This window comes from Artemia franciscana, unplaced genomic scaffold (genome assembly GCF_032884065.1).
Source record: "Artemia franciscana unplaced genomic scaffold, ASM3288406v1 PGA_scaffold_64, whole genome shotgun sequence".
Classification (NCBI taxonomy): domain Eukaryota; kingdom Metazoa; phylum Arthropoda; class Branchiopoda; order Anostraca; family Artemiidae; genus Artemia; species Artemia franciscana.
Window position 1 is genome coordinate 162187 of NW_027062702.1, and position 27573 is coordinate 189759.

General features: G+C 36.5%; 1 long non-coding RNA gene across 3 annotated transcripts in view; it reads right to left on the bottom strand.

Moving 5' to 3' along the window:
• The window catches only part of LOC136042102 (uncharacterized), a 152510-nt gene extending 125336 nt beyond the window's left edge, over window positions 1–27174 (bottom strand). For all 3 annotated transcript variants that reach the window (XR_010621174.1, XR_010621173.1, XR_010621172.1), the window contains exons 1-2: window positions 27119–27174; window positions 583–852 (exon numbers count right to left, since the gene is read on the bottom strand). This is a non-coding gene — a long non-coding RNA (uncharacterized LOC136042102). The remainder of the gene's footprint in view (window positions 1–582; window positions 853–27118) is intronic.
• Window positions 27175–27573: the final 399 nt, after the last annotated feature.

Consider the following 27573-nt stretch of genomic DNA (forward strand, 5'->3'; position numbering starts at 1 on the left):
TATACGGTTTGGTAGCGTAGTATCTATTTTGTCTGACATTTTGTTAACAACACTGCAATAAAAATTGTTCTTATGGTATTTCTAAATAATAGGAAATCTATTACCTATATGCAATTCAGGGTATATATTTGCACATTAAAACGGAGGGGGTTGGAAAGTCATTTCTGCGGTTAGTATCACTTAGTGTATGCACGTTTTCAAAATAAAACTTCTTATCCTGACAGTGTTCGCCATTCTCCTAACATACCCATTTATTACTTTAATAACATATTTTTCTGTGTTTTTTTTTCCATTGTCTGGTCCGTCGTAGTACCGATTGTGCTAAGTAGCCTCGAATATATCAAGTTTAAAATGACTGACTGTGATGAATATTGGCAAAAAAAAAAACACTATTTCAAATGTGTTAAAAACTTGAATAATAATTCTACATGGAGAGTAGCTCTTGTGTATGTAATACCTTTTATTCGATTCATTTTCACCTCTCAAAAGCCACCTCCCCTCCACTCCCCCTCCCCCCTCAATGGCTAAACACCCATATTTCTTGTTTATTTAAAGGCTAAGCTTTCCCAGACGTATTTATACCTGTCATATCGGTTTCAGCTTCAATTACACCGGTTAGGTAACAGCAAGAATACTGACTGTAGATTTTGCCAATCTCTATATTTTCTTCGGGTAGTAACCAACACCAGGTAGGCTCTCATGCCAACTTTTGACAGTTGCCCCAGCTGGGAAAACGCAGATCTAGATGGCTTGTCAGCATGATCACATGGAGAGGATATTTCCTTCTAGGTGGTATGGTTGTGATTTGTCTCACAGACATTTTGGACAGATGAATTTGGGGTGAGTCATTTGCTGAAATTTAAAATTTCTCAAATAAGAACAATATTATTGATTTTAGTACATAAATTTCTCCTATGGACTGTTAACGTCCGTAAATAAATACTTCAACCTTTTAAATGAAAAAACAGGCTTCTGTTTTCAAAGTTGTAGCGCCTCACACTGGAATCAAGAAAATTTTTTTGTATTTTAGTTTAATTTCAGTTATAAATTTCAGTTTTATTTAAAATTATACTTAAATATTCAATTTTGTTCAAAAAGTTATTTTGAATTGTAATTTTCTTTTAAATATAATTAAATTGATGTGTTTTTACTGTTGTTTTACTTTTTACCTCTTCTTCTCTTTCTTTCATAACATAATTTAAATTATGAAATCCGAACATTCCTGAATTAAGCTAATATCCTTCATTTAATAGTCAAAAGTCAACTGACAAACGAATTTATTTGTTGTCCTTTTTCTTTCTCACCTCTAATGGATCTCCATCATTAGGCAAATTTAAAAGAAATAGATTTTAGAACTAAAACCAAGTTGGTGGGCTTGGAATAAAAGAGTTAAGGGCCATGGCTAATTGAAGAAAAACCCAAGAGTGATAGTCTGAGTAAGAGGCAAAGCTGGCAAAAGTCTTTTTTTCTATATTGATCATCTGATCGATTACTGTTTTTTTTTTAAAGGAGATTGAAACTTTTCCCCATAACTTAACGAGTTAGTTTTGTTATTAATCAATAGATTTGAATCTATTTTATCCATCTACCCAAATATATTTTCACAATTTGTTCTGCATTTTTTTAGATTAAACTTGTATGAGTGATAAGAAAATCAAAATTAATATTATAAAATTGACGCGTAAAATGAAGGGTTTTGTTCACATTACTTTTTGACAAAAAAGAACAGAATTTTCACCATCCTGATTTAGATAGACCTGAAAATAGCGTCAAATTATAGCTTTCTGCATAGGCTTTATTTTGAGAAGAAATGCATTCACTTTTAGAAATAAAATACTTGCAAAAAAAAAAAAAATTACAAAAAAGATGTATGAGGTGAAACAATAGACAAGAAATTATTATCTAGAAATCAACGGATATTTTTAACCATTGGGCAAACGAAGAGAAAATAAAAAAAAAAATATTTTGACAAGGATCTCCACCAGCTCATAGAGCTAAGCTAAGCTAGAGCTAGAGCTAAGAAAAAATAGCAACAAATAATAAAAAAAATGAGCTTTTGAAGCAAGCTCTCTTTTGCGGAAAATCTCCGTTAGATAATTCAACTGGAAAAAATCCAACCCTTCACCAAAAATTCCCCTTGGGAACCTCCTCCCTCTATGAAATATTCCCTCCGCAGATAAATACTTAAAGGGAATTTTTTACTCTTGATTCTTTTAGTTCTTTCATTTGGGTTATGTGGTTGGGGTTTTACCTAGTAGGCTGAGAAACAGAATGTTTTATTAATTTGTTTGTTGATTTGAAATTAGAAATTTTGGCTAATCGTTCATGGGAGCTTTCGAAAAACTCCTCGATATAAAAGAATATACGTAAATTAATGGTTTGGTTTCCTTTCTGATGAATAAACTAAATATAAGATTACATTAGAATGCTAAAGGAATATAAGCAAGAGCACGATCCAAATAATCTTGAATATCTTCTATTCTATCTCTTACATTATCCCTCTGTTTTTCTTTCAATCCTTTAGCCCCTGCCCACCTCTTTCCCCTTCCCATTTCATTTAACACCTATTAGTGAATTTATTTCTTAACCATTCACTTGGGCCCACCCATCTCTTTGTTCTGCACAATGTTCTCATATTCCCTTTGACAGATGTCAGTGCAGTTTTATCTCTTCTTTTAAAGGTTGTCAAAGTATTTTCCCATTTGTTTTTATATTTGTAGTAATCAACTATATTATTCAGTCTACAAATCACTCATTATTTCCAAAAACAGTTAGCACTTTAAATTATAATTATATGTATCATAACTTCATATTTCTCAAACTGTAGGGAGTATAGGAAGATTTTGCGTCTACTAATCCACAAAGCCAGGCACTTACGCCCAAAATTTCAGAAACGCGGATAGATACTATTCTCCTTTTATTTGTGGGAATCAGAATGATCCCATTAAGAAAAAAGGCTCTGTAAAAAAAAAAAAATAAATAAATAAAAAAAAAAAAATAAATAAAAAAAAAAAAAATAAATTAAGGTCAATCTCCGAGGTTTGAAGCCAATGCTATTTTCCTATAGCAGTGAAATGCGTATTAACAACAGACACGAGCTGAATATTTGATGAAAAAATTCCTGTGGCTTCATTGAAAGCTTTAACATGAATAGGCCGAACAAATTTTCATTTTTTTTCTTTAGAGCTTCATAAAAAATTAATTAGTGGGGACACCTCTAACTTTTAAAGTAGCAATAAAATTAATTTTAGAAGACGTAGACAATTGTAAAGTAGCCTCTCGATTTGCCACGAGATTTCAAAATTTTTGGCCGTGAATTTTTTTTTTTTTTTTTGTTATCATCAGTTTCCTTTAAAATTTGCCATTTAAGATATTCTTCCTTTACTATTTAAAAGGGTTGTACTAATCATACAGCCTTGATTTTTGTGTCGTTTTGTAGATCTTATACCGATAAATAATTCCAAAGATTCTCAAGTTTGTAGTTATGTGAAATGATTTTTAGTAATAATTCTTAGTATTCAAGATTAACTCCTTTCTCATTGGCTTAACCACTCCTTGAAGGGTTTGCCAGAATATCATTAAGAATGTTGACATCTCCTTAGCATTGCGACCAGATTTAAAAGGAAGTTGAAAACATGTATAATTGGCAACAACACCTTGAGACAATATCATATTTAACACTTCATACGAATTGGCATTTTTTAGGTTACAAAGCTGTTACAAAGCAGATAACATTATTGGCCTTTAAAAGTAAAGAAACACCGATTGTAGGCCTATAAAATCTATGAACATTATTTTTAAAAAGAGCATTATTCTTAAAAACACATCATTTTAAATATTATTGGCCTTTAAAAGTAAATAAACACCGATTGTAGACCTATAAAATGAATGAACCTTATTTTTAAAAAGAAAATAATTCTTAAAAACACATCATTTTAAACATTATTGGCCTTTAAAAGTAAAGAAACACCGATGGTATACCTATAAAATGTATGAACGTTATTTTTAAAAAGAAAATTATTCTTAAAAACACATTATTTTAATCATTATTGGCCTTTAAAAGTAAAGAAACACCGATTGTATGCCTATAAAATGTATGAACGTTATTTTTAAAAAGAACAATAACCTTAAAGACACATTATTTTAAACACTATTGGCCTTTAAAAGTAAAGAAACACTGATTGTAGGCCTATAAAATGTATGAACATTATTTTAAAAAAGAATATTATTCTTAAAAAGAATATTATTCTTAAAAACACATTATTTTAAACATTATTGGCCTTTAAAAGTAAAGAAACATCGATTGTAGGGGAGACCGGGGCGCCTTCGGTCACTTTTTCGATTACCAGCCACCAAGAATTTTACGTTCGTTATTTTGAAAAATCTTGCTGAACGCAGGGAAGAGCAACGTTTGATCTACCAAATCTATTTTGTAGTTTTCTTAGAACTCAACCAGATTGTAAGAAAAAAGTGATCCCGCTGAAGCCCCATTTTGACCGGAGGTGCCCCCAACCCGGGGCACCTTTGGTCGGGCTTGGGGCACCTTCGGTCAGCCTTGCAATTATACGAATTACCTCCGTTATCCTGTCTTTAGATGGCTAAATATACAAAGCTTACTTATGTCTTCGTTTATTGTTTGTAAAAATAAGCCAAAGTAACAAAATCACATCATTTATTACTGTCGGAAGGAAATTTTCGACATCACTTTTGATACAGAGGCAGAGATGGTTGAGTTCAGCGACTTCACTTTTCAGCGGAGACTTGGAAAAAGTGAAAAATCGACGTCGCTGAACTCAATCATCTCTGCGACACGTGCCGTACCCCCACTTCTGCTAGGAATGGGCAATTTCATCTTAACATCCGCCAAATTGTCATAGCTTTCATCCACTACTTGTGGGAACAAAAACTTGCTAGAATCACTGTCCTTTCTGCGAAGGAAACTTACAAAAACTTCACTGTTATCTTTTTCTTTGACGAATCCAACGTAGTGCAGTGAACTGTTCTTGCCTTCGAACTCCACCAACACATAGTCGCCAATACTAAGGGTCCCCAGTGCAAGTGGCTCAGTTAGCTCGTCATCACCGATATGTAGACTATCATCCGTGTCATCATGCAGATGAACTGAAACAACAGATTCTTCATCAGTCGACTGATCGCACAAAGACGTTTGCTGCTTCCTCTTCTGACCCTTGCTTTTCGTTTGACTTGTTGGCTTCTTCATATTTTTTTTCAGCAATCTTGCTTTTGCTTTTGCATCTTTCTCATCTTGCTTTGCTTTCTTAGCCATCATAGCAGCTTCAATTTTATCTTTCTCTGGTGTGTCTGTCAAAACTCTCGATGCACCCTTTTTCCTTCCGCCCCTATTGCTCTGTTTCCTTAGCAATGCCTTTGGATACGGTCGGACATCTTCGGGGGTCAAAGCATTAGAGTAACGAATCTCTGCAGCTGGTGTTGCCGGTGCAGTTGACGGTGACGGGCAAGGATCTAGTAGATCCGATACTGGTGGGTTTCTCTCTGTTGCTGATGGGCACGGCTCTGCCTTAGGACGGTCGCTGACAGACGCAGCATAAAAATCCTCATCAGAAAAAGCATTGCGGTTGAAGGGCCAAATGCCAGGCTTCGAAAACCCAGAAATGATGTTGTTCATGGTCAGTGCATTTGGATAAGCATTTCCTACAAGCTGGGCAATATGGGTGATCTGGATCCTCTGAAACGGATTTGAAGTCATACAATCATGAAATGCTCTTTTCAAAGCACACTTCAGTGGTCCATAGATAGTAATATCTAGAGGCTGAAGACGATGACTGCAGTGGGGTGGGAAGGATAGTAAAACAATGCCATTTGCACGGGCGTACATGATAACGTCAAGACCGATGTGGCTCTCATGGTTATCGAGCAATAAGAGGACCGGGCTGTCCTTGGAACATCGAACTTGTTTCTTGAAATGCTGTATCGCCTCGTAAAACAATGTTGCAGTCATCCAACCAGTTGTTTGGGCTAGGCCGAGACTTCCTGCAGGGGCCCCAAACATCATATGATCCTTGAACTTTGCTCTGGGGAATACGAAGACTGGTGGCACGGTTCCACCAATAGCATTGACAAAGCAACAAACAGGAACAAGTTCACCCCTTTCAGCTGTGGTAACCTGACCAACCTGCTTGGTACCGGTTTGTGCTATCACCTTGGGGCTGTCAAGTACAGTTGTGACCCCCGTTTCGTCACAGTTCCAAATGCTTTCTCCTGTGAATTTGTATTTGTGCAGGACAGCCTCCAAGTTGTCAAGGAATCTGTCAACATTAGCACGATTGAAGCTCGAGCTGCGAGCTAAGCTAGTGTTCTCTGGCTTTCTGAGAGACAAATCACCTTGCCTTATCATAAAGCCCTTCATCCAGTCTGGCCCAGCCATCTGTGCTTCTTCCCAGTTGTGAGGAACTTTCTTATCTAGTCTTTTTGCATAATCATATGCAAACTTTCGTGTTTGCATCAGGGTCATACCATAATGGACTTTCGAACAATGTTTCAAATAAACAGCAAGCTGGCCCTCTTCATTGGCCGTGAAAACTTTTGCAGTTGACAGTCTCTCTTTTCTTGTCGGAAGAAAAGCACTATTGAATGTGCCACCACTAGAGGTTCCAGAATTAGAGACCCCAGCTTGAATAGGCACTGGTATGCCCCCTTGCTCTTGCTCGCGTAGTTCTTTTGCTCGGCGAACGTTGTCGATAAGGGTTGATTTCGGTATTCCAATAGCTGTTGCAGTACTACGAATTGAAGCTTTGTCCATCAAAACTTTGGAAACAGCAATGTTCATAGCCTCATCTGACACACCCTTCGGGCGTTTTGGAACTCTGTTCCGAACCATAACCAATGATCTGGAAGAAACTTTGAAATTAAGACTTACCGAATTTGGCAGTGTAAAAATGACCTACAGTAAAAGTTTGCGTATGTTTAATAGTGAACCTATTAAACACTGGTATTAAGTTAATATAGAAAATATTATTCATTAATTTAATTGATTAAAAAAAAATTTCACAAAAAGAAGTTTTCCCAGGAAAAGTAAAGAACTACATTAAACCGAAGATGAACATTAATAAAGTCAAATAATTTTTCCGGTGTAAAACTGTTCAAGTCAAACTCAAAACCCGCAAAAACTAAGAGGAGTAAGGCACACACCCCTCCCCCCGCCGTGCCTTCTAAAGACCAGAACATAATTTGCGATCTACTGAAAACAATCGTTACTTCTCCAGTCATTGAAAAAAACACAATCATAGCCAAAATTACTGAAAACAGACTAATGAATGGGTATTGACAGTTTAATAAAAATTACTGATATTCGTCTTTGAAGGTCTTAATAATTTTGGATTTATTAAAGTTAAAAATGAGAAAATATACAAAATGTATTTTGTTTTGATTTAATTCAACACTTCCCTCAACATTCCCTAAAAGCTTCACTTGAATGCCCTTGGCATTTTTGGACACCATGGGCGAAACCTGCTCCCCTTTCCTGATAAAAGTACTATACATAAATAATGGGCTAATTGCTTAACTTACTGTCCTTTCTCCAACGACTGCGCGGTGGAGGTTGGGTTTGTTTTTTGGTTTGACATTTTCAGAAGCATAGTTATATGACCTTTCAACTATGCTTAAATGACTATCTCAAAATTTTGATCAGGTGGCTTTGGGTGGAAAAGGGGCTTTTAGGAAACCTATTGAAATTTTGAAACTTTGAAAAAATTTGATTGAAACTTCTATGTTCAAAAGGGCATCACTGCCCTTCTCTCGTTCTGAAAGTAACAAACTCTTTTGGTACACCTTACTTTAGTTCTATGCTGGGAGCATCAATGTTAATCACAATTGAATTGTAGAGAGACCTATCTTTAACTTAAAACTGGTAAGGTTACGTTATTCATCAGGTTGGGGTGCCTCCGGTCAGCGACCGAAGGTGCCCCGTCGTGGACTGACCGAAGGTGCCCCAGCCGCCATTTTGCCAAACTTATTTTCTGACCCGAAAACAGAGAAAGATTTCTCCTTAGAAATACCACTATCTTCTAGTCCTATCATTTCTATGTGTATACAAATTTAATCATCGAAATCCATGCCAAACAGAAGGGGAAGGCTAGGTTCAAACAGAAGTAGAGAAACTTACTTTTCGCAAAAAAAATGGTACGAAACTCTCTCCAGCTAAACTGGCTGAAGCTAACTGAGGGAAATTTTCTTCGGACATCCGCCTTGGATAAACAACCTCCCCAGTGCCATCTAGCATAAAAATACGTAAACTCAAAATGAGTTATTGGGGGTGACCGGAGGCACCCCGTGACCGAAGGCGCCCCGGTCTCCCCTAGGCCTATAAAATGTATGAATATCATTTTTAAAAAGAACTTTATTCTTTAAAACACATTATTTTAAACATTATTGGCTCTTAAAAGTAAAGAAACGCCGATTGTAGGCATAAAAAATATACGAACATTATTTTTTTTTAAATCTAAAGTTGTAGGATATTCGTCCATTTTAGTTCCACAGGATCTCATTTCATTCCTAATAGGGCCGTATCTTAGAATATTTTGGTTTTTCCCCATCATCTCATACAGTTGACGATTTATAGGCTCGTTCATAAATGATTGACTACCCCGGTTTGGAACCGGGGTAATCATATACTTTGCTTTACGGAGTAATGCATATACTACTAAATTGATGTCATTTAAAGTAATATATTCGTGAAGGTGCATAATAAACATTGGGCACCCTTGCCCTGGGATCATAAATACAAGTAAGGGAGGAAGGAAACCCCTAAGGGTATTTAATAAATTTTTGAAACTACTTATATTTATATACTATTCGTCAAAAACAAGAGCTAAGAGCTCATATCGCACTTGTGATGAGGTCAAGAGGAGCCAAGAGCTCATATGATATTACCTGTAGTAACATTCTAAGAATCAATAGATTGCGTTAAAAGGAAAATCAGAGGCTTAACGCCGGTCGGGATTTAAAATAAGAGCTATGAGTCAAGAGGTCCTTCTAAATATCAAAATTCATCAAGATCCGATCACCCACTCGTAAGTTAAAAATACCTCAATTTTTCTAATTTTTCCTTTCCCTTTTGCCCCCCAGATGGTCGAATCGGGGAAAACAACTGTAACGAGTCAATTAGTGCAGCTCCCTGACATGCCTAACAATTTTGATCGTCCTAGCACGTCCAGAAGCACTAAACTCACCAAAGCGCTGAACCACACCACCTAACTCCCCCAAAGAAAGCGGATCCAGTCCGGTTACGTCAATTACGTATCTAGCCTACTGCGTTTATAAGCGTTTTCCAAGATTTCCGGTTTCCCCCTCCAACTCCCCCCCAATGTCAACAGATCTGGTTGGGAATTGAAAGAAGAGCTCTGAGACATGAGTTTCTCCTAATTATCAAATTTTATTAAGATCCGGTCACCCATTCTTAAGTTAAAACACCTCAATTTTTCAAATTTTTCCCAATTAACAACTTCCAGCTCCCCCAAAGAGAACGGATCCGTACCAATAATGTCAATCTCGTATCTATATCTTGTGCTTATTCTTCCCATCAAGTTTCATCTCGATCCATCCACTCTAAGCGTTTTCCAAGATTTCCGGTTTCCAAGGTTTCTGTTTTTCACTCCAGCCCTCTATGTCCTTGGATCCAATTCTAATTGAAAATGGATTATCTGAGATAAGATTCTTCTGCATATTAAGTTTCATTAAGATCCAATCACCCATTCGTAAGATATCTCGATTTTCACGTTTTCCAAGAATTCCAGTTTCCCCCTCCAGCTCCCTTAAATGTCATCGGATCTGGTCGGGATTTAAAATGAGAGTTTTAAAGCACAAGATCCTTCTAGATATCAAATTTCATTAAAATCTGAACACCCGTTCGCAAGTTACAAATACCTCATTTTTTCAGATTTTACCGAATTACCCCCCTCCCCCCCCCCTCAACTCCACCAAAGAGAGCGGATCCGAGCCGGTTATGTCAGTCACCTATCTTGGACTTGATTATTCTTTCCACCAAGTTTCATCCTGATCTCTCCGCTTTAAGCGTTTTCCAATATTTCCTGTCCCCCCCCCCAAATGACACTGGATATGGGAGGGATTTAATATGAGAGATCTGGGTTTCGAGATCCATCTAAATATGAAATTTCATTAAGGTACGATTACTCTTTAATAAGTTAAAATACTTAATTTTGTCAAATTTTTTAGAATTACCCCCCCCCAACTCCCCCAAAGAGAGCAGATCCGTTCCGGCTATGTCAATCCCGTTTCTAGGACTTGTACTTATTTTTACCACCAAGTTTCATCCCAACCCCTATACTCCAAGCGTTTTCCAAGATTTTAGGTCTCCCCCCAACTTCCTCTTCACCGGATCCGGTCAAGATTTAAAATAAGAGCTCCGAGACATGATATCCTTCCAAATATCAAATATCAAGATCCAATCTCTCCTTCGTAAGTTGAAAATAACTTATTTTTTTAATTTTTCAGAATTAACCCTCCTCCTCCCAACTCCCCTGAAGAGAGCAGATCCGTTCCAGTTACGTCAATCTCATATCTAGGACTTAAGATTATTTTTACCACCAAGTTTCATTCCGATCCCCCCACTCTAAGCGTTTTCTATGATTTTAGGTTTCACCTCCCATCTTCCCCCCAATGTCACCAGATCCGGTCAGAATTTAAAACAAGAGCTATGAGACACAGTATCCTTCCAAACATCAAATTTCATTGATATCTAATGACTCTTTCCTAAGTTAAAAATACCTCATTTTTTCTAATTTTTCAGAGTTAACCCTCCCCCCCCCCAACTCCCTCAAAGAGAGCGAATCCAGTCCGGTTACGTCAATCACGTATCTGCGATATTTGCTTATTCTACCCACCAAGTTTCATCCCGATCTCTTCACTCTAATCATTTTCCAAGATTTTCGGTTTCCCCCTCAACCTCCACCTACTCTCACCGGATCTGGTTGGGATTTGTAATAAGAGTGCTGAAGCACAAGATCCTTCTAAATATCAAGTTTCATTAAGATCTGATTATCCGTCCATAAATTACAAATACCTCATTTTTAATTTTTTCCAAATTACCCCCCCCCACTCTCCCAAAGAGTGCGGATCCGGTCCAGTTATGTCAGTCACGTATCTTGGATGTGTGCTTATTCTTGCCACCAAATTTTATCAAATTTTATTAAGATCTGAACACCCGTTCGCAAGTTACAAATACCTCATTTTTTCAGATTTTACCGAATTACCCCCTCCCCCCCCCCAACTCCACCAAAGAGAGTGGATCCGAGCCGGTTATGTCAGTCACCTATCTTGGACTTGTGCTTATTCTTTCCACCAAGTTTCATCCTGACCTCTCTACTCTGAGCGTTTTCCAAGATTTCTGATACCCCCCCACACAACTCTCCCCAATGAAACTGGATTCAGCCAGATCTAAAATGAAAGATCTGAGTTGCAAGATCCTTCTAAATATGAGATTTCATTAAGATTCGATCACTCCTTCGTAACTTAAAAACACCTCATTTTTTCAAATTAACCGTCACTCCACTCCCCCCCCCCACAGACGGTCGAATCGGATAAATGACTATTTCTAATTTAATCTTGTCTGGTACTAATTTTTCTTATTTTTCAGATTCAACTCTCCCCCCAACTTCTCCAAAAAGAGCGGACCCGTTTTGAATATGTCAATCACGTATCTAGGATTTGTGCTCATTTTTACCACCAAGTTTCATCCCGGTTTTTTTTTCGAATTAACCTTCTCCTCACTTCACCCAGATGATCGAATTGGGGAAACGACTATTTCTAATTTAATCTAGTCTGTTTCCTGATACGCCTGCCAAATCTCATCGTCCTAGCTTATCTGGAAGTGCCTAAACTAGTAAAACAGGGAAAGACAGACAGATAGACCGACAGAATTTATGATCACTATATGTCACTTCGTAAATACGAAGTGCCACAAAAACTTGTTAATACCACAGAAATTTACGAAACTTTTTCGAAGACCTTTTAAGCCCTGAAAGCAAGAGATAAATTATGGTCTAAGTCGGTGTCTTCAAGTATCGCCCCGATTTACGAACAATTAGCTACAACTGAAGCCCAGCTGGAGAAAATAAAAAGTCATCTGCTGGAAAATATAACCAATCAAACAGTTCGTGGTAACGAACTGTAGTAAGAAGCGACCCGGCTCAATAGCAACCGAAACTCTATAAAATGGAATTTTGATACCAATAGTTACATCAAAAGAATCGCATTTTAATGTTGATTTTAAATATATAAGTTTCATCAAGACCAGTTATACCCATCAAAAGTTACGAGCCTGAGAAAATTTGCCTCATTTTAGAAAATAGGGGGAAACACCCCCTAAAAGTCATAGAATCTTAACGTAGAACCTTATTGTTACCTTATTGTTCCCGTTACCTTATTGTAGAAGTTTCAAGCTCCTATCTACAAATATGTGGAATTTCGCATTTTTTTTTTGCCAGAAGACTGATCACGGATGCCTGTTTATTTGTTGTTTTTTTTTTCCAGGGGTGATCTTATCGACTGACTGGTCCTAGAATGTCGCAAAAAGGCTCATTCCAACGGAAATTAAAAGTTCTAGTGCCCTTTTTAAGTGACCAAAAAAATTGGAGGGCACCTAGGCCCCCTCCCACGCTCATTTTTCCCCAAATGTCTCCGGATCAAAATTCTGATATAGCCATTTTATTCACCATAGTCGAAAAACCTAATGACTATGTATTTAGGGACAACTCACCCCCCCCCCCCCGCAGTCACCGTGGGAGGGGCTGCAAGTCACAAACTTGGACCTGTGTTTACATATAGTAATGGTTACTGGGAAGTGTACAGACGTTTTCAGAGAGATTTGTTTTGGTTTAGGGGGGAGAGTTGAGGGGGGGGGTACTTGGGAGGATATTTGCATGGAGAAAAATTCTCATGGGGGAAGAGAATTTCAATGAAGGGGACACAGGATTTTCTAGCATTATTTGAAAAAAACAACGAAAAAATAAATATGAAAAGTTTTTTTCTACTGAAAGTAAGGAGCAGCATTAAAACTTAAAACGAACAAAAATTATTACGCATATGAGGGGTTTACCTTCTCGTTATACCTCACTCTTTACGCTAAAGTATTTTTAGTAATTTCAACTATTTATTCTACGGCCTTTGTGATTCAGAGGTCATTCTTAAGGAATTGGGACAAAATCTAAGCTTTAGTGTAAAGAGCGAGGTATCGACGAGGGTTTAACCCCTTAATATACGCAATAAAAACATACTAATATAGAAGTTCATTACGTAAGTTAATTCGTAAGTTACGTATATTTTTTACCAATGAAGACGTTTGTAAAAAAATAAAAGTTCTAGTTGCTTTTTTAAGCAATCAAAAACTTGGAGGGCAACTAGGCCTCCTCCCTCGCTCCTTTTTCTCAAAATCTTCTGATTAATTACAATTAATTAATATGCAAATTTCGTTTTAATTATTTATGTGCGGAGAGCCAAGATCAAAACATGCATTAATTCAAAAACGTCCAGAAATTAAATAAATAAAACAAGTTTTTTTAAATGAAAGTAAGGAGCAACAACAAAACTTAAAACGAACAGAAATTACTCCGTATATGAAAGGAGCTTTTCCTCCTCAACGCCCCGCTCTTTACGCTAAAGTTTCTTACTGTTTTAAAATAGAGTTAAGAGAAGAGTCAAACTTTAGCGTAAAGAGCGGGGCGTTGAGGAGGAAAAGCCCCTTTCATATACGAAGTAATTTCTGTTCGTTTTAAGTTTTAATGCTGCTCCTTACTTTCATTTACTTTCAGTTACTGAAAAGTTCAATGACCCAAATTCATTGAACAAAGAAGGTACTGAACTGATAATCAGCCAGGTTTATGATTCAATCATGCTCGAGTTTAATCCAGAGTTTGCAAAAATTGAGAAGGCTCTACTAGGTAGTCTGAGATTTCAAATTGAAAATTTGGAGGAGAGAATTGGTCGAATAGAAAAAAAGCTTGATAATTATGATCAAGAGTCCATGCTTGATAGCCTTGTATTTCATGAGGTAAAGTAGTTTCCTTGTGTAGACACTCATACGACAATATCTAACATTATAAATTGCAAAATGTCTCTGCTGGGCCCTTTACTTTATTTAGTTTACGTGAACATGATGCGCGTTAATCTAAAGGATACATATATTGTTAATTAACATTATTGCTAACAAAATTTCCGAAATCCGCAGATAATTTGATAGCAAAAGCTCGTATTACTCTCAAAAGATTAGAGATGTTTACAAGTGTAAGTTTGCTGTGTGTGAATGTAAAGAAAACTTTTTACTGACATTCGGTAGAGTGGGTGATTCTGTTGATGTAAGTAGTAAAGTTCTATTTGGTGAAAAGCCGATTTTACAAGTTATATCACTGCGGTACCTCGGTTTCCATAATGCTTCTAATCTATCGTAGAAGCATCATAGCGACATTATCTCCACCAAAGTTGGGCGTGGAGTTGGCATCGTCAAAAGATTGAAGCATATTCTGAAGCGACCCCTTCATGGAAATTCTCTTCCCTTATGAAAAATTGCTCCATGGAAAGATCCTCCCACGTAACCTGCCCCCCCCCCCGACCCACCCTAACCCCAACACAAAAAAGTTCTTCTGAAAACGCCTGTACACTTCATAATTAACAACTACTATGTGTAAACAATGGTCAAAGCTTATAAGTTGCCACCCTCCCCCGGGAACTGTGGTGGATTTAGTCATCCCCAAAGACATAGTTATTAGGTTTTTGACTAAGTTAAACAGAATGGCTATCTCAAAATTTTGATCCGGTGACCTTGGAGAAAATGTGCGCTGGATGGGGCCTCGGTGCCCTCCAATTCTTTGGGCACTTAAAAAGGACACTAGAACTTTTAATTTACGTTAGAATGCACCCTCTTGCGACATACTAGGACAACTAGGTCGATACGATCACCCCTGAGGAAAAAAAAAACAACAAAAAAACAAAAAAAATACGTACCCGTTATCTGTCTTCTGGCAAAATACAAAATTCCACCTTTTTATGACAGGGGCTTGAAACTTCTACAGTAGGGTTCTCGGATACGCTGACTGATGGTGTGATTTTGTTAAGATTATGTGACTTTTAGAGGGTATTTCCGCCTATTTTCTAAAATAAGGCACAGTTTCTTAAGCTCGTAACCTTTGACCGGTAAGACTAAACTTGATGAAACTTATATATTTAAAATCAGCATTAAAATGCAATTCTTTTCATGTAACTATTTGTACCAAAAACTTCGGTTTTTAGAGTTTTGGTTACTATTGAGCCAGGTTACTCCTTACAGCAGTTTGTTACCAAGAACTGTTTGAAAATGTAACTTGTAAATGAATAAAAGTAATATATTCTACTATAACGTTGAGATAGAACTTACCAATGTCTCAGGTTTTCCTGTCCCTTATTCGTTCTTGTTTTTTTTCTGCCCATTGTGAAAATTCAAATGCTAAACTGTTATCTGACTTGTAACCAACCAAATTCCAATGGTCGGCTGTTACCAATTAGACATGTGAAAAATTTAAATTCCCTTTAAATCCGGTCGTAATATCTCAAGGAAGTCAACAGAGTTTAAATATTCTGGTACAGCCCTCAAGAGAGCAATTAAGCCAATGAGAAAGGAGGAAATCTCGGTACGTATTTCAATACTATCTTAATAGAATTAGCTTTCAACCTAGGAGATTGACCTTAATGTAGAAAAAAACAAATTTTGACTCATTGAAATTTATGTTTAAAATATTCAGATACCAGAAAGCATTTACTAAGCCAGGTTAATTGTCCCATTTAAGTAAAAACTATATTTGAAATAATGACACGCTCAGAGGTGTCTTATGCTTTCGCTTAACGAGATCTGTTATTACTTAGAGGGTTTAGTTGCATCACATCTATTTTTCACAAATTTTTTTATGAATACAACAACACAAATTGTTCTAACGGTTTTTTCAAAATAATAGAAAATCCATTGCATTCAGAGTATATACTTGTACATTAAGGATGAGGGGGTTGTAAGTCATTTCTGTTGCTAATGAATTCCTTAGTTTATGCTCATTTTCAAGATAATAGTCTTACCCTTACAGTGTACTCCCTTCTCCTGATAAACCCATTTATTGCCTTAATAATATATTTTTCTCTGATTTTTTCCCATTTTTTTGGTCCATTGTAGTACCGATTGTGCTAAGTAGCCTCAAATATATCCAGTTTAACATGAGTAACTGTGTTGAATATTGAAAAAAAAAACGGAGTATATATTTGAAAAGTTAGATCTAGAGCAAAATCTTAGGGGAAGGGGGGTAATGTGACAAAGGCGCTAATAATTGACAAGTTTATTTTTTTTAAGTTTAAAGAACAGAAAAAAAAACAAAGAATGCGGGAGTATCCTCCATAAGAGAGGATACTCCCATATATGGGAACCTTCAGTGTCTCAGAGAAAAACTAATTAGAATTTGCAATACCCCTATTAAGAATCAAAGCCTATATGAAGGCAGCAAACACACTTTTTCCATGCTTTTTGCTACTCTTTTCTCTGTACTTTGATTTTCTTATACCTCAAATTCCCAGTTTTCCAGGGGTTCATACCCCCCCCCCCCTTGTGGGTTCCCATTGGAAATACACAATTTGGACTTTATATTTTTCACACCGGGGAAGAAGGGTGGGGTAAATTTTTGCAGAGCTGGTTTCAAAACGTGGTAGCTACAATTATTCTGCATATTATGAAGTAGTCAGAGAATTGTTTACATATTTTCTTCTCAATAATAGATAATCTAGATCTTTACCATGGAAACATATCCAAATTTACTCCAATTGTGCTCTAATACCTAGATAACATCTAAAGTAGTAACATAGGCCACCCATAATAGCAAGACCTTCAATTTTAAGTAGCCTAGTCTAGGGCTGTTGGCTTATCAAGACGTCCGTGAGAATGGTGGGGCAGGGTGGGGGGAGGGGTGAAAATCTGTCAAAGTAGGATATACAGTGGAACATATTAAGAAGATTAACCTCTTCATCTCCCAAAAATTCTGTAGCACAATTATTGGTGGACTAATTGAAGAAGAATACTATTCAACACAAAATTTGTAAGCACAGTATGTCCAAATTTTGTCCAATATTTAAATTGCAATCCAATATGTTGATGCTTGAGCAGAAAACTGAAAACAAATACCAACATAGCTCTTGGTTTTGTTTTTGAAGGGTGGCAATGCTTAGTAACAAATATTATTTTAGAGGTTTTGAAATCAGTATGTCAAGTAAATATAGAAATGAAAAAAAAAACTAAGTAATTACAAAAAAGTATATAAAAGCAGCCTACTTATTGAAAATAAGATAAGCATTCCTAGCATTCAGTTTTATGGAGCAATGCTGAAGTGTTGGACAGAGATTATTAAAGCCCACATATATTTTTTAACTTGGTTATCAAACACCAATATATTTAATGTTTTAAGAAAACGTAATTATAGAAAGTAAAGCATTTTCAAAATAGGTTGTTTGAATTATAGCATTAAAACTAAGACTAAGAAATTCTTTATTGAATTTTAGTGCCTTAATTTTTTTGTCAATTTTGGGTATTAATCACTAATATATTAGATGGTTTTATACCACATATATATTACAAATTATAGCTTTCTTAGAGTGTAGAGCTAGACCAATACAATCACTCTTGGTTAAAAAATGAAGGAAATTATAATAAGACACAAAAAACATATTCATTCAGGGCTAAAATACAAAATAAAACATTTCTTGTTACATCAACTTCAGATATTGGCTCATTAGCACGCATACTTGCTAAATTTGATTACAGGTTTGGATAAAGAATGCCATCTTTTTCAATTGTTTTCGTTATTTTTTCTATAATTATTCAAAGTATCTGATATACCAATAATTTGAGGATTTGACTCTAAACTCCAAACAGATACATATTTGGAATCACCATAAGATGCTTAATCTGTGAATTAGTGTTATCAATATTTGGGTTCTTATTATTCTGTTATTGATGGCATTGCTGTTTACTTACAATTCAGCATTATGAAGACTGATTTTTTATTTCAACTCCAACCAAATCATATAGAAAAAACATTTGTGGAAATTTTTTAAAGGGATCACTCAAAGACAAATTAGAATTTTTATTACCCCTATTTAGGATCAAAGCCTATAGGAAGGCAGCAGAACATGAGAAAACACCCTTTTTCCCCTGTTTTTTCCTACTCTTTTCGTTTTACAGGCTTTATAATTTCACATCAGGGAAGAAGGTTGGGTAAATTTTTGTGAAGTAGGTTTCAAAATTTGGTAGCTAAAATTTTTCTGCATATTATCAAGTAGCCTAAGAATTGTTTTATTTACATGTTTTCTTCTCAATAACAGAAAGTCAATTGTGCTCTAATACTTAGAGAACATCTAAAGCAGAAACCTAGGCCATTCAGACTAATAAGACCTTCAAATTTAAGCAGACTAGGCTAGGGCTGTTGGCATCAGTGAGAATAGTGGGGGGGGTTAAAATCAGTCTAAGTAGGACATAGAGTGAATATGTCAAGAAGTCTAGGCCTAAAACAACTAGGAATCCTGGAATAGCAAAAACATTTTGTCCTAATTCAAGCTTATTCTTGGAAATAGATGATAGGAAATAGGGCTAGAGAAATATCCTATAGAAATTAAAGATACATCATCCAAACCTAAAATACAAGCCTATTGAAAAACTAGAAGGCTACATGAAAAATCTACATTTGTCTAGCACAAATGGCTGAAACCTCATTTTAAAAAGTTGTCCTGACAAGTTATTAAATGATAAAATTCTAGACAAGCTACTTTTTGCTATTTCGGAAAGGGATTAGGTCAGTAAAATTAAACTTTAAGCATTGAACCCAGGGCAAAAAAATACTCTGGGAAGGTATTGCCAAGCTATTATGTTAATCATCTTTTTACTTACTAGTTTTGTAAATTGGTGTGCTTAACAGGTCTATTACCTATTGAAATTTTGACACAATATTAAACCCTATTTTTCAGATTTCAGTTTCTTTTTCTCAGGTTTTAGCTTTGAAAATAGAATTATGGCAATTGCCTAGATAGCTACTTCCACATAAGGAAACATGTCAAGAAAACAATTCTTACATCTTAATATGCAGAATGATCATAGTCAGCACATTTTACAGGCAGCTAACCTTTATATTCACTTCTTTAAGTTTTTTATACTTTTCCTATCAAATTTCTGAAAAAAAAGCATGGAATCCACATGCTTTGAAACAATTGTGTTGAAACAATTGCCATTTCAAAGTTTGCTTATAGACACAACTTTAGAAATCAGAAGTGATGTCAACACAGAATAAAACCCCATCAACCTTATCAAGGTTGCTAAAGTCATTGCAGTGGTGCCAATACACAATTAAGAATAAATGTTAGACAAATGTGCATAAAAATTTATTTTTTTATACTAGGGTGACATTTAACTCTGCCTGTTGGGCGCACAAATCGTGCCTCTCAGCAGCCAGTCCCAAGCCTGGACAAATGAGGAGGGTTGGGCAAAGGACTTGCAATCCGTTCCCGGGAACCAGAGGAGTAATCCCCTGGGGAAACATTTTCTTGCAACAGAAACGTTAAGGAAGAGCCTCGGATCAAACCCCTATCTACAACGACAAACGCATGCCCCGGACACGATTTTTAAAAGCAAACAACAACCTAAAATTTGGTTTTTGGAATGTCTGCACAATGTCCCAACTATCAAAGACCAAACAAGTACGCCAGGAGATGTGTAGATACCATCTAGACATCCTGGCACCGTCCAAAGTAAGATGGACTGGCTCCAGAGAGAAACAAATTGACAATCATTCGGCAATCCTCTACAGCGGCACCAAAAGCAGGCATGAACAAGGAGTTACACTTATCATGACAAGGGAAACCTCAAGATCTCTCTTGAAATAGACTGCCATATCACCAAAAATTCTCGTAGAACGTTTCACTGGGTGACAAGCAAAACTTTCTGTAGTAGTCTACTATGCCACCACGAACATCGCAGAAGTTGGGACCAAAGAAGAATTCTACCACACTCTACAGGCAGTGGTCAACAACATTCCAAAACATGACATCATGTGTGTTCTTGGCGACTTAAATGACATCGTTGGTAACAACGAGTTCTACTGCCCACAGGCACTCAGTAGGCATGGTATGTGCATGCATAACAAGAATGGAACAATGCTGATTGACTTTGCTATGGTCAATAATCTGGTGATAGGAGGCAGCCTCTTTCCTCATAGAGACGTTCACAAGTGGTCATGTACCTCCCCTGGTGGCGCAGTTAGAATCCAGATTGGTCAGCCAGAAGTTCCTCTCCAGTATACAAAATGTGAGAGCATATAGAGGCGTGGACATTGGATCAGACCAAAACCTGCTAGTAACCAAAAGTTGAAGAGGAATGAGAAAAGGGCACCCAATTCAGAACCCCAATTTGATTCTGACAAGCTACTAGACAAAACGACCAGGCACAAGCTTGTTACGAAACTTTGCAACAAGTTCAAAGAAATCTACATCAGTAACCCAGATGACCAGGAGATTATATGGGACCAGATAAAGATCCTCAACATTGAGTCAGCAGACAAGACCCTTGTACACCACAAGAAACCAAAGGACCAGTGGCTATCACGCCACACTTGGCAGCTCATAGAGGAGAGAAAAGTCGCAAAACTTTAGATCCTTGCCTGCCATGACGTGAATCAGATCTACAAGACCAAGAATTACAGATGGACTGACAAAGCCGTCAAAAAGAGCGCGCACCGAGACAAATGCCATTTCTATGAAACAAAGGCCATAAAAGCTGAAGAAGCTGCCTAGAACAGAGACAGCAGGTCACAATGCAAGATAACAAACGAGATCATTGGGAAGAAGAGAGCCAGCAATGGTCCAGTGAAGAACAAAAATGGCATTCTGGTTACCAGTCCTGAAGAGAAGAAGGAGGTGTGGGCCAACACCTGTGACAAAATAATGAACAGACCCTCCCCCCCCCCACGAACCAATCTCCATCCCTCAAGATTCTCAGATCTTGCTAGACATCAACACCGAGCCCCCGACTGAAGACGAGATTCTGAAGGCAGTCAAATGCTGAAAAACAGCAGATCATCAGAAGATCACATCACAGCAGAAATGCTGAAATGCTCCATGCACACCTGTGTCACCTATTGAAAAAAACTTCTTTGGAACCATCTGTACAACAACGAAATTACCTTCAGAATGGCGTCACAGTACACTTGTGAGGCTCTTCAAGAAGGGTGATGCCATGCTCTGTAACAACTGGCTAGGTATCACCCTGCTCTTGATTCCTGGCAAATTGTTGTTCCACATTATCCTGTCCCAAATACAACATCACCTAAAGGAATACCTGCTTGAAGAACAGCATGACTTCCACCCAAACCACTCTTGCATGAACCTAATATTCACACTGCAAATGCTCATGAAGGAGAGCTGCAAATGGCGCAATAAAGTCTACATGATCTTCATAGACTTCAAAAAGGCGTTTGACTCATTAGACCGTCAGTCACTCTGGAAGCTCCTTTGCCACTATGGTATCCCTGATATCATAGTAAATCTCATCATGGTGATGTATGAAGATCCCTTCTACTGTTTAAACAGTAGATCCCTTCTACTGTTTGCAATCGTCATAAATTTTGTACTGAGGAGCATTGACTCAACTGAGCTGCATCAAAATGATTGCCTGCTGAGCAACCTAGAAGCTGCTGACAATATTGCCATCCTCAAAACATGCAAATCATGGTTTCAAGCACTGCTCTTGATCATCCAACAAAAAGCAGAAGGTTTTGGCCTCAATATCAACCCCAGTAAAACCAAAGGCATGGCAACTAGCAGTTCACCTATGAACATCAAATGTGGCAATAATGGTTTGGAACTAGTGGTCCATTTCAAATATCTTGGCAGCACCATTGAGAATACAGAATCCACAGCCAAAGAAGTCATTGCCCAAATTGGGCAGGCTGGCAGCACCTTCAACAGACTCAAAAAAGTTTGGAGATCAAGTACTTTCTCTGTCTAGCTTAAGCTCTGCCTGTGCAACAGCAATGTCCAGCTCGTCCTCCTCTATGCAACTGAAACATAGCATCTCAATCAAGAACAAGAGAGGAGAATTCAGTCATTAGAAAATATGTGCCTATGTTCATTTTTTGGCATCCATTGAACCCAGAAGGTAACAAACAAGCACATTAGAAACGTCAAAGGTCAACCATCCCTTAGCAAGACCATACAAAGGCACAGATGGAGCTACCTTGGACATGTGCTGCACATGGACGATTCCAGAATTCCCAAGTCTACTTTTTTCTGGTTACCCAATGGCACCCACCACAGAGGAAGACCCAAAAATACACTCTGTTGTACCTAAAACAACAACCTGCAGCACCTTCATGCCTCAATACAGCTGGAGTGGGAAGACATTGCAGCTGCAAGTTTCAGAGACAACTGGAGACTCTTCTTGGACGCCCTGGGCGCCTCTGGAGGCACAGGAGGATCTAAGGGTCTAAGGTAAGGGTGACATAGCCGTTTCTCAATCAGATGAAATAATGTCAATACAGATGATTAATTTTTGATCAAATATGATGAATATGGATGATAAAAATAAATTTTGGTAAAACGGAATTGATTTAAAGATGATTGGTAATAATAAAATATTAAGATAGAATTTAATTTGACCCTTGGCTGGTGGTCAGTGAACTTTCAGCTGACTGATGAATGTGAGGTTTGTACAGCTCAGCCACCTGAAGCAATAAATGGTGTAATCTTGCACCTTAATCTTCCAATACAACTTGGCTAGATACCCTGCCATGTGCTCTCCTGATTTACCACTCTTGGGGATTCTTTCATGCACTGAATGTCTTAGACTTTCAAAGCTTTGTGTGTGAGCACCAGTCACAGGATCCACAAAAATTCAAGGAATAATTCACTGTCAGGTGCTGAATACCTTAATTGTTCAAAGTACTTTACACTCTCCAGCAATCAAAGATTATTGTTGCACTGGGAAGAAACCATTTGTATATAATCTCATGCAGTGTTTCTGCTGACAATTCTGGAACAGGAATAATAAAAAAAATTTCTCAGCCCCCTCAATGTGCCAAACACCCACTGCCCTTCAATAAAATGTCTTCTGTTATTGTTTATTTTTCCAATTTCTACAATTATCCCTGAACAACCCAATTTTTCACTGTAGCTTCCTACAAAGCTTAACCACAATTTTAATTTATCCTCTACCCATATTGCAAGGAATCCACATCATCTCTGTTATCTACATTAAAGAAAAATTTTTGGGTTGTGACACAAAGTCTCTACACAAACATATTGTTGGTAATTGTATCTTTTTTGACAACTAAAACTTATATGCTCAGTTCTTTTCTGACAGTAGAAGAAATATACAGCTTCATCAAAATAACATTTATTCTTGCAATCTGGGCAAAAAAAATTATTGGGCAGAACATTTTGGTAAATCAAAAGTTGCTGAATGTCATCTTAAGTAGGATATAAACTTGAAAAGACATAACTTTGTGGTTGAACATGCTTCATAAATTTTTCACCAACAGCATGATTCACTATATTGACTGGTTAATACAACTTTAATTTCACCTTGTTTTTCTTAAGATATACTGAAAATATAATCTTGATGGTGTTAAGTGTTGATGCCACTGCAGTTTCTAAGTAGTGGCAGCTTTAAATAAACTTTGTAGATCCAATTTGTTTCAGCACAAGTTGAAAAACAGAATACATACTCATCAAATCCATACTTTTTCCTAAAATTTGGTAGAAAAAGAGTAAAACATTGTCAGAAGTAAAGATAAAGGTTAGCAGCATGCAAAATGAGTTAACTATGATTATTACAAATATTATGAAGTGAGAATTGTTTTCTTAAAATCTGTCCTTATGTGAAAGATTTAATTTTATTTAAGATTTAATTATTTAAGCTATTACTGGATTCCCTGTTATTTTATTATATTTACTGATGATTCTAATACTATTTCAATGGTTTTTTCTGTAAATTTTGGAATTATGTTTGCAGAAATTTTAAACCTCGTATATTGGGATAGATCTAAAGTCAGAAGCTGTAACCAGTTTCTTGTTCTTTATTTACTACTGCTACTACTAATAACTCACTGCAGCACCAAGCTGCCTGGGGCCAACACAGGTATGCTGGCTCCTCCTCCAACCCAATCTATTAAAAGCCTCCCACTTTACACCCTCCCAGGAAGTTCCCATTTCCTTTAAATCTTTATTTATGACACCCTTCAACCCCTGATAAGGGCAACCTGCTTTCTGTTTAGCCCTAAAAGGTTAACTGAGAAGGACAATCTTTGGCAATCTGTCATCCTTCATAGGCAGAACCTGGCCTAACCAACTAAACCTTTGTTTAACTATAGCCCTAAAAAGCAGCATTGAACTACATTTTTTGTACAGTCTACTGTTTGAAATAGGGTCAGTTAACAGGGTATCCAGAGCAATCCATAGGCAATTTCTCTGTAAAACATTTAGTAAATTTTTGTCTGCTTTTCAGAGCATCCATGCTTCTTTATTGAAGTGCTCTCTAGAGGCAGAAGGAGTGGAGGTAGACACTTCAAAATACTTTCCTGAGACATATTTTAGCCAGTAGATACATCCATGAAAGTTCCATTTTCTTAACATCAATAGGATAACAAAAAGTAGCTTGTCTACAATTTTCCCTCATAATTTACCCCTTAAACACCACAAAAGAAATTTGTTACCTTCAATCAGCTATTTATCCTACCTACCCAATTATTCTGGGAATATCTTGGTAAGATTCTAGTTTAGCTACTTTTTGTTATCATGCAAAGGGATTGTTGTGAAAATAAAACTTCCAGGGATAGTTCTACAGACTGAAGTCTGTAAAGAGGGCAGTGAGCTTTGATGACCTTTAAAATGTTAGTGCTATGAAAGTGTAATCTTGCAAAACATATCATCTGCTTAAATGAAAGGTATTTGTCTGTTATAGTGCCAAACTCAAATTCTTCATTGAAGTACACCCTATGTGGAATTTTTTTTTTTTTACCATGTATAAAATTCTTTTAGTTTGCAATCTACATTAGAATAGTGTCTGACCACAGATGTCAAATGAAAATTTGGTCTTTGCTGAAGGCTGAAGAAGAGGCAATTAGATTTTTCCAGGTTAAGAGGCTGGTGTCCAAAACAAAACAGCTTGTCAATAGACACAAAATTATTTTATACCTTTTGATAAAAAGCCTTGCTGGAGGTGTATGAGAAAGGCATGTCAGAAACATGCTCATTTGCATGTGGATATATAGTTTGATAATGGCAGAATGCCATTGGTTTCATTTATCTGTAGTTTTACAAATGATCATCTATGGCCTGTTATGAATAAGAGCTAGACATTTCCATAAAGTTGTTAATAAAGTATTGTGTTTTCATCATATTTTTTTATATTTCAATAGGATTCAGCATCAGAGAAACAGGTTCTACTTAGATAAAGATATTTGGGGTTGGCACTATAACAGACAAGTAACAAATGAAATACTGGGACTGTTTTCAGCTTCACATCTTTGCACAATTCTAATTGATGAGGTTTAAAAGATCTGCAAATAGGTTACATTTCTTTAATTTAGGAAAAACCAAAGATATGGCTTAAAATTCTACTCAAATTACAGGAATTGTATTTTCAGAACTGAAACATACAAAAAGAAGCTGATAACTAAAAATTAAGGTAACTTGTTGTATTGTCAAAATTTCAACAGTTCAAAATTTGTATCAAGTAGGCTAATTTCTTAGACTTAAAAATCAGAGGAGAGTTAACATGGAAACTTGGTATTACCTTCTCAGATTATGTTTCTAGCCCTAGATTCATTGCTAAGTTTCATTTTCCTAATCTAATACCTTTCCAAAATAGCAAAAGGTAGCTAAATCAGAATATTACAAATCACTCTGCTTGGCTAATTACATCATAGATATTACAGACCTTGAACTATTTATAACTAAGGCTACCTTTACTCTTGAGCATTAATTAACTTCTGAGAATGTTAAAAAATTTTGTATGCTAAATAATTGAGAGGGTAGGCTAATTGGAAGAATTTAGAATAGACCTTAGTAAAATTCTACTTAAGCTACTATTGACTACTATTGGAAAGGGGTTAGGTTAAGAAAGTGAAACTTCATGGATGGGTCTATGGGCTAAAGTATGGGAACTTCCTTGTTAGCTAGAACACACTTAAGAATTGAAGTTAGGTTAGTTATAATGAAATATACCTAAGTAGGATAAAAATATAATAGTTTAGAAACAAATTTTGACAATCTATTTGCACATTAGGGGAGGGGGGTAAAGCATAGCATATATCAAATACATGACCTAAAGAAACCTATTCTAACCTAACCAAAATAGCGACTAAATATTTAAATAAAATGTATTCTCTAAACAAGCCAAAACTAATCATCTGGTAGGCCTATCAAGAAGATGATAGGCCTTCTTGAAGAGAATAGCCTACCAGTTTCTTTTCTAATGTTTGCAATACAATTTCACATGTGTAAAAAGCATCAAAGTAGGCTATGTCACAGGAAGGTATTTTACCAGCCTGGTATACTTTACCTACCAGAAGGTAGCCTAGTGTTTTAAGCCATAGGCCTATCAATATTTTTTTTCAAAATTTGGGATATGTATTCACATATCTTAAAAATTTTATAAATTGGGATTGATCAAAGTTGTGAAGTTATGAAGGTGTGGAGGTAGGTACTTCAAAGTACCTTCCCAAGACATACTTTAGACCATAGACCCATCCTAGAAAGTTTCATTTTCCTAACCTAACCCCTTTCCAAGATAGCCAAAAGTAGCTAGAGTATAATTTTACCCTGACTGATTCAACAATTTTTACTTTTGATGTGAGACAAAAAGGCTAGATAAGAAACACCAGGCCCAAAAAGAGGCTAGGCCTAGTGTTCTAGATAAGGCACATGTCTTTCATATTCTCTTTGGTAAATAGCCTAGGCAGAATATTTTCACTGGAGACTAGCAGCATTTGTACACTTATTTATGTAGCCCTACTTTGCTTGAAAAAGAGATAACCTAGTTCTAGTTATCAAAATAATGCAATATCAAACTCCAAACCATGATCCTGCCTCGTGTTTCTTAAAATTCTGCTTCTCTTCTTGCATTTATTATATTCTCCTTCTTCGGGTTCTTGTCCTATGTTGCCTAAAATAAAATGACAGATGGGGCTACATAACGAATCTAAACATAACCTACTTAATTTTAATTAAAAATCAATGGACTCGGTCTCGGCCTTCGTTCTCGATCAAATTTATGCATACCTCACACACCAAAAATTAAAATTAGAACTTAGCACAAATTGAAAAAATAGTATTAAAATAATCTGCAATTTTAATTGTTCTATAAAACAGATTACCTATTCGTAGTCAATTATCTCTGGAAATTCCTGTAGTTGAAAAAAAAATCATTTTTAAGAAAAAAGTCACACACAATGCCTAAAAATCTCTCAAAAAGAAATATTTTGTTTGCCGAAACGTTGCATCCACAGACAGTGCAGCGGAAAGACTCCTTTA